Source organism: Acanthopagrus latus, chromosome 11 (assembly GCF_904848185.1).
Source record: "Acanthopagrus latus isolate v.2019 chromosome 11, fAcaLat1.1, whole genome shotgun sequence".
Lineage (NCBI taxonomy): Eukaryota > Metazoa > Chordata > Actinopteri > Spariformes > Sparidae > Acanthopagrus > Acanthopagrus latus.
The window spans coordinates 149,573-162,550 of record NC_051049.1 but is presented as its reverse complement, the minus strand read 5'-3'; the positions used below and the strand labels follow the sequence as shown (position 1 = coordinate 162,550).

At 41.9% G+C, this 12,978-nt stretch overlaps 1 protein-coding gene across 3 annotated transcripts in view; it reads right to left on the bottom strand.

The window, feature by feature from the left end:
* The window catches only part of grin3bb (glutamate receptor, ionotropic, N-methyl-D-aspartate 3Bb), a 62,890-nt gene that overhangs the window by 25,894 nt on the left and 24,018 nt on the right, over positions 1-12,978 (bottom strand). The window contains exon 1 of one of the 3 annotated variants that reach the window (XM_037115239.1): positions 3,542-3,727. The exons of the other annotated variants lie outside the window; for them this stretch is intronic. The gene's annotated coding sequence lies outside the window, so the exon portion shown is untranslated. Of the gene's footprint in view, positions 1-3,541; positions 3,728-12,978 lie in introns of those variants that run through there. 3 annotated transcript variants of the gene reach the window in all.

Below are 12,978 nucleotides of genomic sequence, written 5' to 3'. Positions count from 1 at the left end.
GCAGCATGAGAACAGATGGTTCTGGAGGTTGTGACAAATCACACATTGAATTCAAACATCAAACTTGTGAATAAATTGGAAGTGATTCAGAGTTTGTTCTGTCCTCAGACCGACTCTGCACAGTTAAAGTGAGAGAAGCTTCAGGCTGAACATCGTCATCAGTTTATCATCAGAGAAACACAATAAATCAACAGGGAGTCACGCTGACATTTGGGCTGAAGACTGAAGACAAACCGCTGAAATCATCTGAAGCCTGCAGTGAAACCAAACATGTCCAGCTTCTTTCTTTCTGTTAAGATTAAAAAATAAAAGCAGGAGGAATGTTTGAGGGCAGCGTGTTAATGAGGTCATCATTTAATAATGATAACCATTTTAATTAGCTGAACCCACAGGGGAGCTGGAGTTTATCTGAAACAAAGTTTTACTTCTAGTATTTTTTGTTACAAGTTTCAACTTTGTGTTTCTCATGTTGATGCTGATGTAATTTCCTTCACCACTCTCACAAATATCTACCACAATAAAAGAGAAATAAAAATCCTGAGCTGACATCATGACAGCTTGTAAAAGAAATGTTGCACTGTGCAGTTCTAATCTACCAATCAATATCAATTAATCAGTGCAGATCTCATCCCGACACTTTCCGAGACTTCACTTCAGCTTGTCGTCGAGATTATATCAGTCCCTGCCTGCTGTCACGTTGCTCCACATTGTTTGATATCATAATAGTCACAAAGAAGTCTTTAAACAGACTGAATAAAAGTATATTTGTCAGTGCATCACTTTGATCACAGTTTCATCATCATCTCTTTGTCAAGTTGGTTTCTGTGACTGAAGGATTAAACTGTGAGATTCAGCAGCATGATGAAGGTCACGTCGAGTTTCTCTGATATCAAACCAGTGTTTCATTCTGTTGCTAAATTAGTCGATTCTCTGATCGCCGGCCTCGCGGCAGCCAGCTAACCATGAAACCTTGTCCAGCTCCTCCACCACCTCCTCCTCCTCCTCCCCATACAGAAGTATCTGGCATATCACCAGACTTCAGAGCAGCTTCTTAACTCCTGAACTTTTTGTTTTTTTCTCTTATCTGGATCATAAAAGGTCTAATCTTCAATTTATGACCCAGGTGCTGTTAATGAGAGAGATTAGACATTAAAGACACACTCACGCCTAACCTCACCTTGCCTAACCTAACCTAACTTCACCTAACCCTAACCTTACCTCGCCTCACCTAACCTCGCCTCGCCTAACTTCGCCTCACCTAACCTAACTCATTCTCGCCTAACCTCACCTAACTTTGCCTCACCTCAGCTTGCCTAACCTTAGCTCACTTTACCTAAACTGACCTAACCTCAGCTCACCTCGCCTACCCTCACCTTCCTTAACCTCGCCTAACCTCACCTCAGCTGACCTCGCTTTTTTAAGTATTTCTTATGAGTTTACTCTGCAGCAAGTTGCAGTGCATACTAGGAAATGTTTTTTGATGTGAGGCAGAATCTGGGAGGTGGGAACAGGAAGTGTTGAGGAGACATTCTAAGACAAGTTAAAATCTGATTAAGATGAAGAGGAGGATGAGGAGCAGGATGAAGAGCAGGATGATGAAGAGTAGACTGAAGAGGAGGATGAAGAGTAGGATGATGAGGAGGAGACTGAAGAGGAGGATGAAGAGTAGGATGATGAGGAGGAGACTGAAGAGGAGGATGAAGAGTAGGATGATGAGGAGGAGACTGAAGAGGAGGATGAAGAGTAGGATGATGAGGAGGAGACTGAAGAGGAGGAGGAAGAGTAGGATGATGAGGAGGAGACTGAAGAGGAGGATGAAGAGTAGGATGATGAGGAGGAGACTGAAGAGGAGGATGAAGCAGAGGACGAAGATTATCGCTGCCACAGAAGAACTTGAAACAGTTTGTTTGTGTGTCGACTGTAGCAGAATCGTTTCCTGAGGTCAAAATAAAACCAGCTGACTGTTTCACATTTTTACAATCCACCCTCTGGCTGCTCCGTCCAAGAGCATCCTGGGAAATGTAGGAAGTCACTGGGTGAAGCAGACCTGATGTTTTTGGCAGCAGTAGTCCACTGAGTTAGAGAGACTTCCTGTTGCTGATTGGATTCTCGATTTATGATTTATGTCAATGTGTATTTTCTAATAAATTATACATAATATATGACATGATTTATATTCATAAATTAACTGTTCAGAGACTTAAAGGTGTTTCTATCTCTGAAACTCATCCACATAGAGATGAAGACTGACTCACTCTGACACCATACCATCTCTCTATAAAAGCAAGAAATCTGTGTGTGTGTGTGTGTGTGTGTGTATGTGTGCCTCAAATATCTCTGCGGATCAGACTGACCTGATGGCTGCTGCTTGGTTCAAGGGTGTGCCAAGTCGGATTTATTTGGACTACAATCATACTGTTAATAAATTATTTCATAAATGTTTTACAAATTCCGCGAGCATTGTCCACCAGAACCATCACAGTCACGTGCGCACCAGAGCCAATCACTGCAGAGCTCACTTCCACAATATACCTTAAGAAACGAGCAGATTTATACCTGCAGAGGTGCGAGCTGGACCGGGATTTTGCTGGCAGTTCGGTCCCGTTCTCTTCTGTGCATCTAAACTGACTGTTGTGGATTAATGAGACTAAACGAGTCTGGACAGATTCTGTTTGGGTCTGAGGAGATGTGGAGACGCGCGGACAACAAAGTGGAATCGGAATCTGTGGATGTTCGTGTTAGCAGCTGCTAGCCGCTAACACGGCCCACCTCCTGAGTCGATGGACGCACCGGCAGGTCCATAACCGGACTTAGGGTAAATAATGTCCACCATGCTTTTTCATGAACATTGCCGTCACTTTTGCTTTGTGTTTGGTGCAGGAGGAAATGGTAAAAACGGGCTTTTGTCACGAAAGTGTCCAAGCAGCAAGTTTGGTTGTTGAGGAACAGGAAGTTGTGGGAGGGACGGAGGCGGATGAATGACAGGCAACGATGGTCGGTGTAGAGACAGCCAGCGATATTGAGAGTTGCGAGATTTGTGACATTTAGCGTGTTTGGAGCGTAATTGGAAATGTTCAAGCCTAACTTGCACAGTCGGATTTTGCAATAATGTCCTCTGGATTATCCAAATAGTTGAACAATTAGTTGCCCCATTTATTGTCTACTTTATTGTCTACTTTATCATTTTATTTATTTATTTATTGGCTTTTGGCTTTTATTGACAGAACAGCTGAATGTGTAACAGGAAACAGGATGAGAGAGGGGGGAGTGACACGCAGCAAAGGGCCCCAGGTCGGGAGTCGAACCCGGGGCCGCTGCAGCAAGGACAAAGCCTCTGTATGTGGGATGCTGCTCTACAAACTGAGCTAAATGACGCCCCACTATTCTATTCATATCTTTATGTTTATCTCTTGTTTCCATTCATGATATATTTATATTTTAACTTTGCACAGAGCATCTGGAACAAAAACTATTTCCCCCCAGGGATTAATAAGTATTCTGAATCTGAACCACGGATCCACGATGTGAGGTGATGGTCCACCTGTGAGCTCCAGCTTGTCCCCTAGAAGTCCAGGCTGTATGGTATTGAAAGCACTGGAGAAATCAAAGGACATGATCCTCACAGTGCTTCCAAGCTTTTCCAGGTGAGACAGCCCACTCCAGTGCCAGGTTGATCAGCAAACTTGAATGGGTCCATAAAAGGAGGGCGGAGATGGACGAGGACCAGTCGCTCCAGGGTCTTCATCAGGTGTGCAGTGACAGCAACTGGATCGAAGGAGTTCAGGATTAGTTTTGTCTAAATTTTTGTTCATCTTCATGCCATTATGAAATGTGTTTCTGATGAGAAATTTTGTGTTTTCTTCGCAGCCGTTCCTCCTCCACCCAGGTTGAAAAATATCATTAATGTGAGCACGGTTTGAGCTGCTAACTGAAGATTTTTCTGTAATAATATAAGCTGACAGCAGAGCCGCCGGCTGCTTCGCTCTCTTTAAACATTAAAGAGCAGTTTGTCCTGCTGTAATGTGCTCTCATTACTCTGAACCCTGAACCAGTGAAACCAAGCAGCGCTCCTCTACATCACAACACACTCTGCACTCATCAGGCTCATGATTTATCACGCCCTGCAGCCTGGTGGCACTAGTGGACTGATGAGTCTGTGTCTGATGAGTCCTGATACAGTTGAGTTTTCCTAAACACAATAAACATTTATTTCCAGCTGAACTCAGAGCTGATCTGAGGACCTTCACAAACAACATCACATCACCTCTGGGACGCTGAATCAAGTGGGTCCAGCTAAGAGTTCAGGAAGCTCTGAGAAACATCAAAAGACATGAAAGATACTGAATATACAAACACATACACAACATATACAGTGCCTATAAAATGTGCTTACCCTAGGGCTGGGCGATAAATCGATCGCCATAATTTTCACAATAAAATGTTCCATGATAACAATGATCAACAGCCAACTGAACAGCAGAGAAATAAATGCATGTGATGGATGCATGTTTCTGGCCCCTCCCACTCACAACAACTCAGAATGACGGTACAGAGCCAGCACAAGAAAATGAGCAGTCTGACTAGTGATACTGAATGGGACAAAACTGACCAAGATGAAGAAACTGAATGGAAGAAATGTCACACCGCTTCGCTTATTTGGAAATGGTTTGACTACCTGAACTCTTACAAATGACAGACCAGCATTAGATGCAAAAAGGGTCAGCGAACTCTAACCTCTTCCATCATCTCAACAGGTATCGACCCAAACAGAACTCGGAGAGGGTCAGTTTGAGCTATCATGCTAGAGTCAGCCTCCTGCACGTAGCCAACCGTCCCACTGCTTCTACTAGTCACACTTCAATTCCACAACAACAATCTGCACTGCTTTTTCAGCCCTTGCCTCAAATGAGAAGTGAGCTGGCTACACAGTTACACATTCAGAGCTAAGACTTAACTGCAACAGTTTTTTTTCCCTTACTGTGAGTTGAGGAGTGTGGCCCATGAGGTGTTTACATGTCCAGGGGGCCCCGGAGCCATTAATCAGCTCTGTGGGTGTGTGAAGGGTAAGCAAAAGGCCCCCTAAAGAGCACTAAAACTGAATTCGTCTATTATTCCAGAATTAAGTAATGTACAGGAGATGAGTGATTCCAGATGGAGGAGAATGGTCACTCCTCTTTCTCCCACTGGATAGATGGATTCTCATCTCAGTGACCAGTTAGTAGGAGTAGGAAGGTGCGAGTGAGTAGACTTTAAAAATGCCTGCACAAGTGGCTACTTGTCAATTTCCTAAGATCAAAGGCTTGATAGAATGTCTTTACAAGGTTTTGAGAACACCAGGGAGCGGCCACCCTGGTTCAGATGCAGGCTTGAGATCTGTTTCAATAAAGATTGCTCCATCATTCCACCCTACAGATTCTTTCATCAACATACTACAGGATGACACCTTTGTTGAAGACAGCACAGAAACTACAGAAGAAACTGAACCGATACAAAGACAGAACCAGCTCCATTACGTACTGTACCAGCAAAGATATGATGCCTCTAAGCAGTTTACGAACAGGGCTTCAAGAGGCCAATGACGTCGAGGATGCTAAGTTCACATCTGTCCAAACATCTGTCAGCTGTACGCAGGGTGGAGGGTAAAGGCGGAGCAGTAGCTCAGAGATCATATGTGGTCTGGTCACATCCGAACCACATCAGGTCTTACAGAACAGGAGGCTGATGAAACTGAACTGAACAATACCTGCAAGCTCAAGAATGTGCAGTATTCACAGATACAGAAGCATCATCATCCTCAGCATTATACTTTTTCTTATTTTCTTTAATCAGTGTTCAGTTCAGTGAACAAACTCTAAAATGTTTGAGACACGTTTGTTGTACATAATTATAATTTTATTTCTTCAGTGTTTAACATGAAGCCATGTGGCTGGTCCTGCTGAATGTTTGTCATATATTATCTGACAAGAAAATGATGTATTTTATAAACCATAATTAACTCTCCCGTTTGTTTTGGGTTCTGTCAGGATAATAGAGAATAATCTGGAAACTATAAATTCAACATTATTGTTATTGTTAAATATTTGTTGTGATAATTATCAGCATCGATCAATATAAAATAACATCATGACAACTCTTTTGGCTGTATTGCCCAGCTTTAAGACACTTTAAGATGTTTTCTCCTTTTTTAACTTTAATAAATGGACTCAATATAAATATAAGGCTGTCCTCACACACTGAGTGACCCTGCAAGAAGGAGACTGGTGGGAGAGGCCATCAAGACACCTTTAAGTACTCTGAAGGAGTTAAAGCTCAGAGATTTCAAGGTCCAGTGGAAGAAGGTTCTTTGGTCTGATGAGACCAAAACAGATGTTTTTGTCCATCAGACTAGATGCTATTTTCTTCTCAGCAGCAGGCCCTGCTAGGCTTGTAAAGGTAGAGGGCAAAATGAATGCAGCAAAATACAGTATAGTGAACTCCTGGAGGACAACCTGATTCAGTCTGGAAGAGAACAGCAACTTAGGAGAAGATCTGTTTTCCAGTAAGACAATGACCCAAAGCAGACAGAGAAAGTTATGTAGAAATGGTTTAGAGACAACAAGGTGATTGTTCTGGAGTGGCTGAGTCAAAGTCCAGACCTCGCCTGATCCCCGTCAACCTGACAGAGCTGAAGCAGTTTTACAGATAATAACTGAGTAAAACTGCAGCATCCAGATGTTTAAGTCTGACTGAGCTTTTTTGTACATTTTTCATCAAATAAGAAAAATTATAGTGACCATACTGAGAAGTTATAAAAGTGGTAAACACAGAGGGTGAATACTTTTTTATAGGCACTGTACACAAACATATATACATTATAAATACAGTACAGACTACGTGTTTTTATCATTTAATGTGAGGGACATGTTTATATTCAACACAGTGAGTGAAAAATGACTGTTTTCCAAAAACACTGTTAATGGACTTTAATCAACAAGATGCAGTCAGTGAGAGGTGTTCACGAGCTAGAATGAACTACTAGCTTTGTTGTACCCCTCTATGTTATAGCTGTACTTGTCACATCGCGGTGAGGTTGTCTTGTGTCTCTGTGTTCCCCTCCCCCATGTGTATAAAGTCTTTGTCTTCCCCTGTCTGCGTCGTCAAAGTATTTTGTCCTCTGTCATGTACTGAAGCCCTGTTTCACAGTCTTGCCTTTGCCTCAAGTTAAGTATTATCAAGTTTTATTTTCTGTATTGTTCCTCTTTTGCAGAGTGATTTTGATTTTGTAATTTTTCTGGTTAGAGTTTTAATTTTATAGTATTAATGTTTGATAGTCTTTTGTTTTCCTTTTGCAGTGTTTAGAGTAGTACGTTTCATAGCCTGTGTGCTGACCTCTTTGTAGCGATTTTGTTTTCTGATTAAGTTTCATAGCTAAAAGATTTCAGCTCAGAGTAGGAGTCCTCTTTCAGGAGCGCTTTTCGTTATTCGTGTTTTATGTTTGTGTGTTCCGTTTGTCTCATAGCAGTTCATAGCCTTTTGCTTTGTCATTCTTGCTGAAGAGTTGCAATCAGTCAATAAAACCTGACATTACTTTTGCCATTCTGCATCTGAGTCCTCTCTCCTTGTCCAAGCCTGACAAGTTTCTCTCTCTCTTTTTTTTCTCTCATTAGATCTTCAAAAAAGACAAATCCTCTCTCTCTGTCTCTCTTTCTATCTCAGTGTTAATGATGCTGACTCGCCCAGTATCAGATTTATCACTAACTGCTGAGTCAGCTGTGAAATGAAATCATACCTGAGAACCTCAGTGGGCTGATTTTGTCTTAATTTATCTTTGTATAAAAGCTGATTGCTCACATTTATTCTGTGGCTGTTTGTCTTGGTGGCCAGAGGACTTCAGTGTTTCAGTTCAGAGTCGAAGCTCTAATTTTGGACAGGGAGGTTGGAGATGGCAGATTGGCTCGGAGGTGTGTGCTGCTGAGCCAAAACTGTTAAATTAGTTTTTAGAAAAAATGGTTGTGATGAGGTTCACTGCACTATTAAATGATTTCTAGAACTACTCTGATTACAGACTTCAGTCTGATAAAACACCGAAACCTGTCTCTGGATCAGTGAACAGTCCTGTGCTCTTGTGTACCCCTCTATGTTACTCATACTGCTGTTTGGATGCGGGAATCTATGTGAAAAGTCTTGGAAGCAGTGAGGGGTGAAATTTCGCTCTGGCGCCAATCCGCCTCTGGAGGTAGAATCAGAGGTGCAGTATTGGCAAACAGAACCAGTGTGAATGGATCAGCTGGCTGCGCATATCGAGGGCGTGTCTGTCTGACAGTCTGATAACTGCACAGGTCCCCCATTCAACTACATGCAGAGAAATGTCCCACAAAGCAACGTTACAGGACAACAATAACGTAGTAGCTGTAACTGTCTTTGGCAACTTATGAGGAATAAATATGTCTGTCCTCCTGTCTGTCTTCCCAACTCTTTGTCACAGTTCTGCTGGAAAAACAGCGTCTGTAACCAGCTTTTACAGACACTAATTTTAACTCACCGAGTGTTTGTGATTTTGTAGTTTCTGTTGTCATGGTGACGGTCAGCCCTCCAGACCGAGACTTCAGTGAACTTTTCGCTGTGTGAAAGGGGCTTGTGAGAACACTGATGTGGATCATTGATCTGGTGATCTTTAACTATGGTTAATCAGTTATGGGTGATGATATGGAGCTATACAGCTCTACTGAGGGCTATTCAATCTGGTTCTGTTTCAATCATGTTTTATTTATTTACACATTGCTCTGCCGACCAGCAGTGAGTTCATACATCTTGTTCTCATTTCTAACAAATAAACCTTTTTATCCTTGTTGTGGCCTGATAGCGGAATATTTGTGCCATAATCTTATATAAAATATAATTGTCTCTGTCTTCATCTCACTAAAAGCTCAGCTGAGTCCAGAGTCAGACAGATCAATGAGTCCTGCTGCCTGCTGGCCCGACCCAGCTTACATCCATCACATCCACCACAGAATACATTACACCACTCACTGTTTACATCCAACATTTAGGAAATCACTGCCCCACCCAATCACCCAGGCCCACAGCCAGCTGGAGGCTACACTGATTCACCTCCACCAGGTTCAGATCTGTGTGTTGATGAAGTCCAGAGGATCTCTGACCATTTATCTGTCAGCTGAACTTGGTGTATACAGAGAAAAACAGAAAACCTACAACAACCATTCAGTTTGTCGCAACAGGTCATAAACACTCCTGCTGATATGGGATTTACTGGGCGGTCCTTAGTTTGGGCTCAGAGTCCACTTTGAAACAGGAAACAGTGAAGGAGCCAGTTGGTAACAAATCAGTCATACTGCAGCATAGTCTCTGGTTACAGTTGATCAGAGAGTTTTATCAGAGATCAGTGAGACGACCCTCGCTGATCAGAGAAAGCGATCCGACTCCACGCTCTGTGACTGCGGACTGACAGAGAACAGCAATCTGTAGTTCCAACAGGCAACACATTTCATGTCATTTGGAGGAATTTGCTGGTTAAAGAGAGGAAGCTCTCTGGGAGGGAACTTCAACACTGTTCATTCACATAAACTACGGCAAAGTTTCAATTTAAGATAAAACTCAAATCTGGTCTAATCTATCTAACAAAATGTATTTTCTTAACATAAATAACATCAATGAACACTGAGTTTCTTTTAAATGCATTTTTCTACATAACTGACATTCATGTTTAGATCAGAACATTCTAGAAACTAACTCAACTAATCTCTCTGATGGAAAAATGGATTGTTGACCAGCTGATACATTGATAATCCTCTAAGGAGCTAATATCAGGTGGTTGTAAAACTAAAGCGGTTTATTTTCGACACGCAGCATATATTCAGATATTGAGTTCACAGCAACAAGATGTTTCTACTATTGTTGGTGTCGAGGTATAATGCCTTCATTGTAAACAGAATTTAAAGTTTAATGAATTCACTGAGCACACACAGACTGACTGATCCCCCCAATGTCACAGTGGTGGTCTGTGAGGAGCCCGCCAGGTCAGTTTCACAAAGTGTTACAGAGGGCGACAAACAGCATTATCTGTCAGCATGCAAATACACGTACACACACAAACTCACTGCACTTATTCAGAGTGTCTGGTTGAATGAAGGGGTGAAAATATCAACATGATTTTCAGTCTGCAGACGTTGACAGAATAAAAGAGTTTTAGTTGTCAGTCGGTTTGACAGTTTTTTTCTGTCTGTTCTGATAAAACTGTTCCATATATAATAAATCTGGCAGGAAGAGGCTGAGATCAGGTATATATATAAAGATAAAAGCAGAGAGGTGAGAGGAGCACTGAGTGACAGTTCATGAAGAGGAAGCAAATCAAGGAGGAAAGTTCACAGGATCCTGCAGTCACAGTGTCGCAGCATCATCCATCTGAAAGCCCTAAGTCCCCCAAATACTCGTAAACTGTAGACTGAACTGTATCAAACTGAATTCAATTGTCCTGAACTATTCTGAATTGTACTGGACTGCATTGAACTGTGATGTGCACACTGGGGTCTGAGGTGTGCTAGAACTATTCACTCCATGACCATCATGATATGAGAGGTCAGTGCAACCAGCCTGTAGCCATCCAGTGGATGTGGATCCACAGGATGTGCTTTTGGGGGGGCTGGAACAAGGCAGAATGTTTTCCAAATCACTGGCACTCTCTGAAGGTGGAGGCTCAGGTTGAAGAGATGCTGGAGGACTCCACAGAGCTGACGGGTACAGGCCTTCAGCACGCGAGGGCTGATACGGTCCAGTCCAGCAGCTTTCCTCTGCTTGAGTATCTCCAGCTCTCTCCGCACCTGGCCAGCATACTATATTATACAGTACTGTACTATATTGTACTAGACTGTACTATCAGACTTGATGAAGTCCTCTATTTATGAAAACAGTGTTGGTGAGGAGATGAAAACTATAAAACAGAGAAGATGAATTCAGTTCAATATCATCAACACTGAAGTGAAAATAATGAGGTGGACCTGCAGTGAACCTGTCTCAGTTTGTGAAACATGTATTACTGTGAGCATTCACCTCTGAGGTGTTATTGTTATTATATCGTCAGTGACTGAAGAGACTGTGAATGAACAGTAATAATGTGAGGCTTCACCTCTGAGCTCCGACTGCAGATCTGTGAGGCTGGAGAGAAAAGCTCTTTATGCTTCAGAGACGTCAGCAGCTGCACGCTGAAGATACTGAAACCCAAAATAAACCAGCAGCAGCACTGAGACACTCAACCCACAGAAACATCTGGATTTCTGCCTCATAGTAGTATTAACTTGTGCTGTAACATTAACTTCATTAAAAATAAGTTTCTATTGAAATTTGAAGAGAAATGGTTTGAAAATGTCCTATTAAAACCAAAATTAAGGACATATATGCAGATTAAATCTAACTTTGGACCTGAACTATATGTTACATCACATTTACAGAGAAGTCAAAGATCTTTAGTTGCGCAGTTGAGATCTGATATTCTTCCTCTGGCCATTGAGGTTGGTCAATTTAAAAATATAGTAACACATTGAAATAATTTCAATGTGTTTAAAACTGCTAGCTTTATTTCTTAAGCCTGGAAAAGAAGACAGGTATATTTGTTTAATTAATTTCTGATGTGCTGATGTTGTTGTGCTGATCCAGTTGCTGCTGTACCTAGAAGAAAAGCTGTTGTACTTCCACTCCACCATGCGTAACAATGCCGCCACCGGAGTGAAGATCTCCTTTTATTTTATTTTATTTTATATTGTGATGTGTAGGTGTAGGATCCTCAGCCTATGTGTGTCAGAGCATGTATGCCTGTGATAACTGGTGCCATAAGGACCTGGCTTGGTATGGTCTGTGAAATTAACAGTGGAATAAAAGTATGTGCGGAAATCCCACCTGTTGCCTGCTGTGTCGTTTGTGCTAACCAGAGCTAGCCGCCATTGCAGCAGACCATAAACTTCCCCTTCACCGACCACGTTACAATTGGTGCCCGAACATTATCCTCTGGACCTCTCTTCGCAAGTGCGGACCGGACCGGCCTGCCTGCCTTCCACGCTTCTTCACCCCTGTCTGTGTCTGTGTGAGTGGATGTTTGGCAGTTTTGGGTCACGGTCTGGCCGCGACCGGGCCATGTTGGAAGCTAACCTTTCTTCAAGCTGTAGCTGTGAACACTGCGCTTACTAGTGATGGATGGACCTCCAGGGCTACTGAAAGTTTCCTGACTGTGACTGCCTGTTACATTACATTAGTGACAGTGAATAACTTTTTGTTCTTAGGATTTGTTAAAGATAACTTTCTTTGACAAATAAATGAAAAGCATGTTGGAACTAGTCTCTCTAACAGTGCCAGAATCTTTTAACCTAAGACTGTCACAATGATGCATTTAATGTCAGACTGCCTCATTCTTTCAGTTTTAACCTACAAGACATGATTAATTTTCCCGATAATCAATGTAAACCAAACAGAAAATCATGACCACAATACCATGATGTGAACAGAACCGCAGATTTTGTGAAGTGTTCCACCCCTAATATATATATATATATAAATATATATATATATATATATATATATATATATATATATATATATATATATATATATATATATATATATATATACACACACACACATACATACATTCATGTTCCTGTTCACCTGTTTAACTGCTTACATTCCTTCAGTCAGCAGGAGTCGTCTGTTAGCTTGAAGCTAGCTGTGTGCAGAGGAGGAGTTCTCACTCTGATAGTTATTTATGACGCAGAGATGCTTCCTGTTGCTGTAAGAGCAAAGCCTTCTGGGAGAACATCTGCTCTGCTTCAGACAGAAAATTAAATCTGATGTACAAATGACTTGAATCAGCTGAAAACCAGCCAGTCAGCTGAGAGCAGAGCTACTGCTGGTTGATTTTAAACTTCAGTCCAACTGCAGGTTTATTTCTTCAGTTTTTGTCTTTTAAATGTTTACAACAGTACGATATCACTG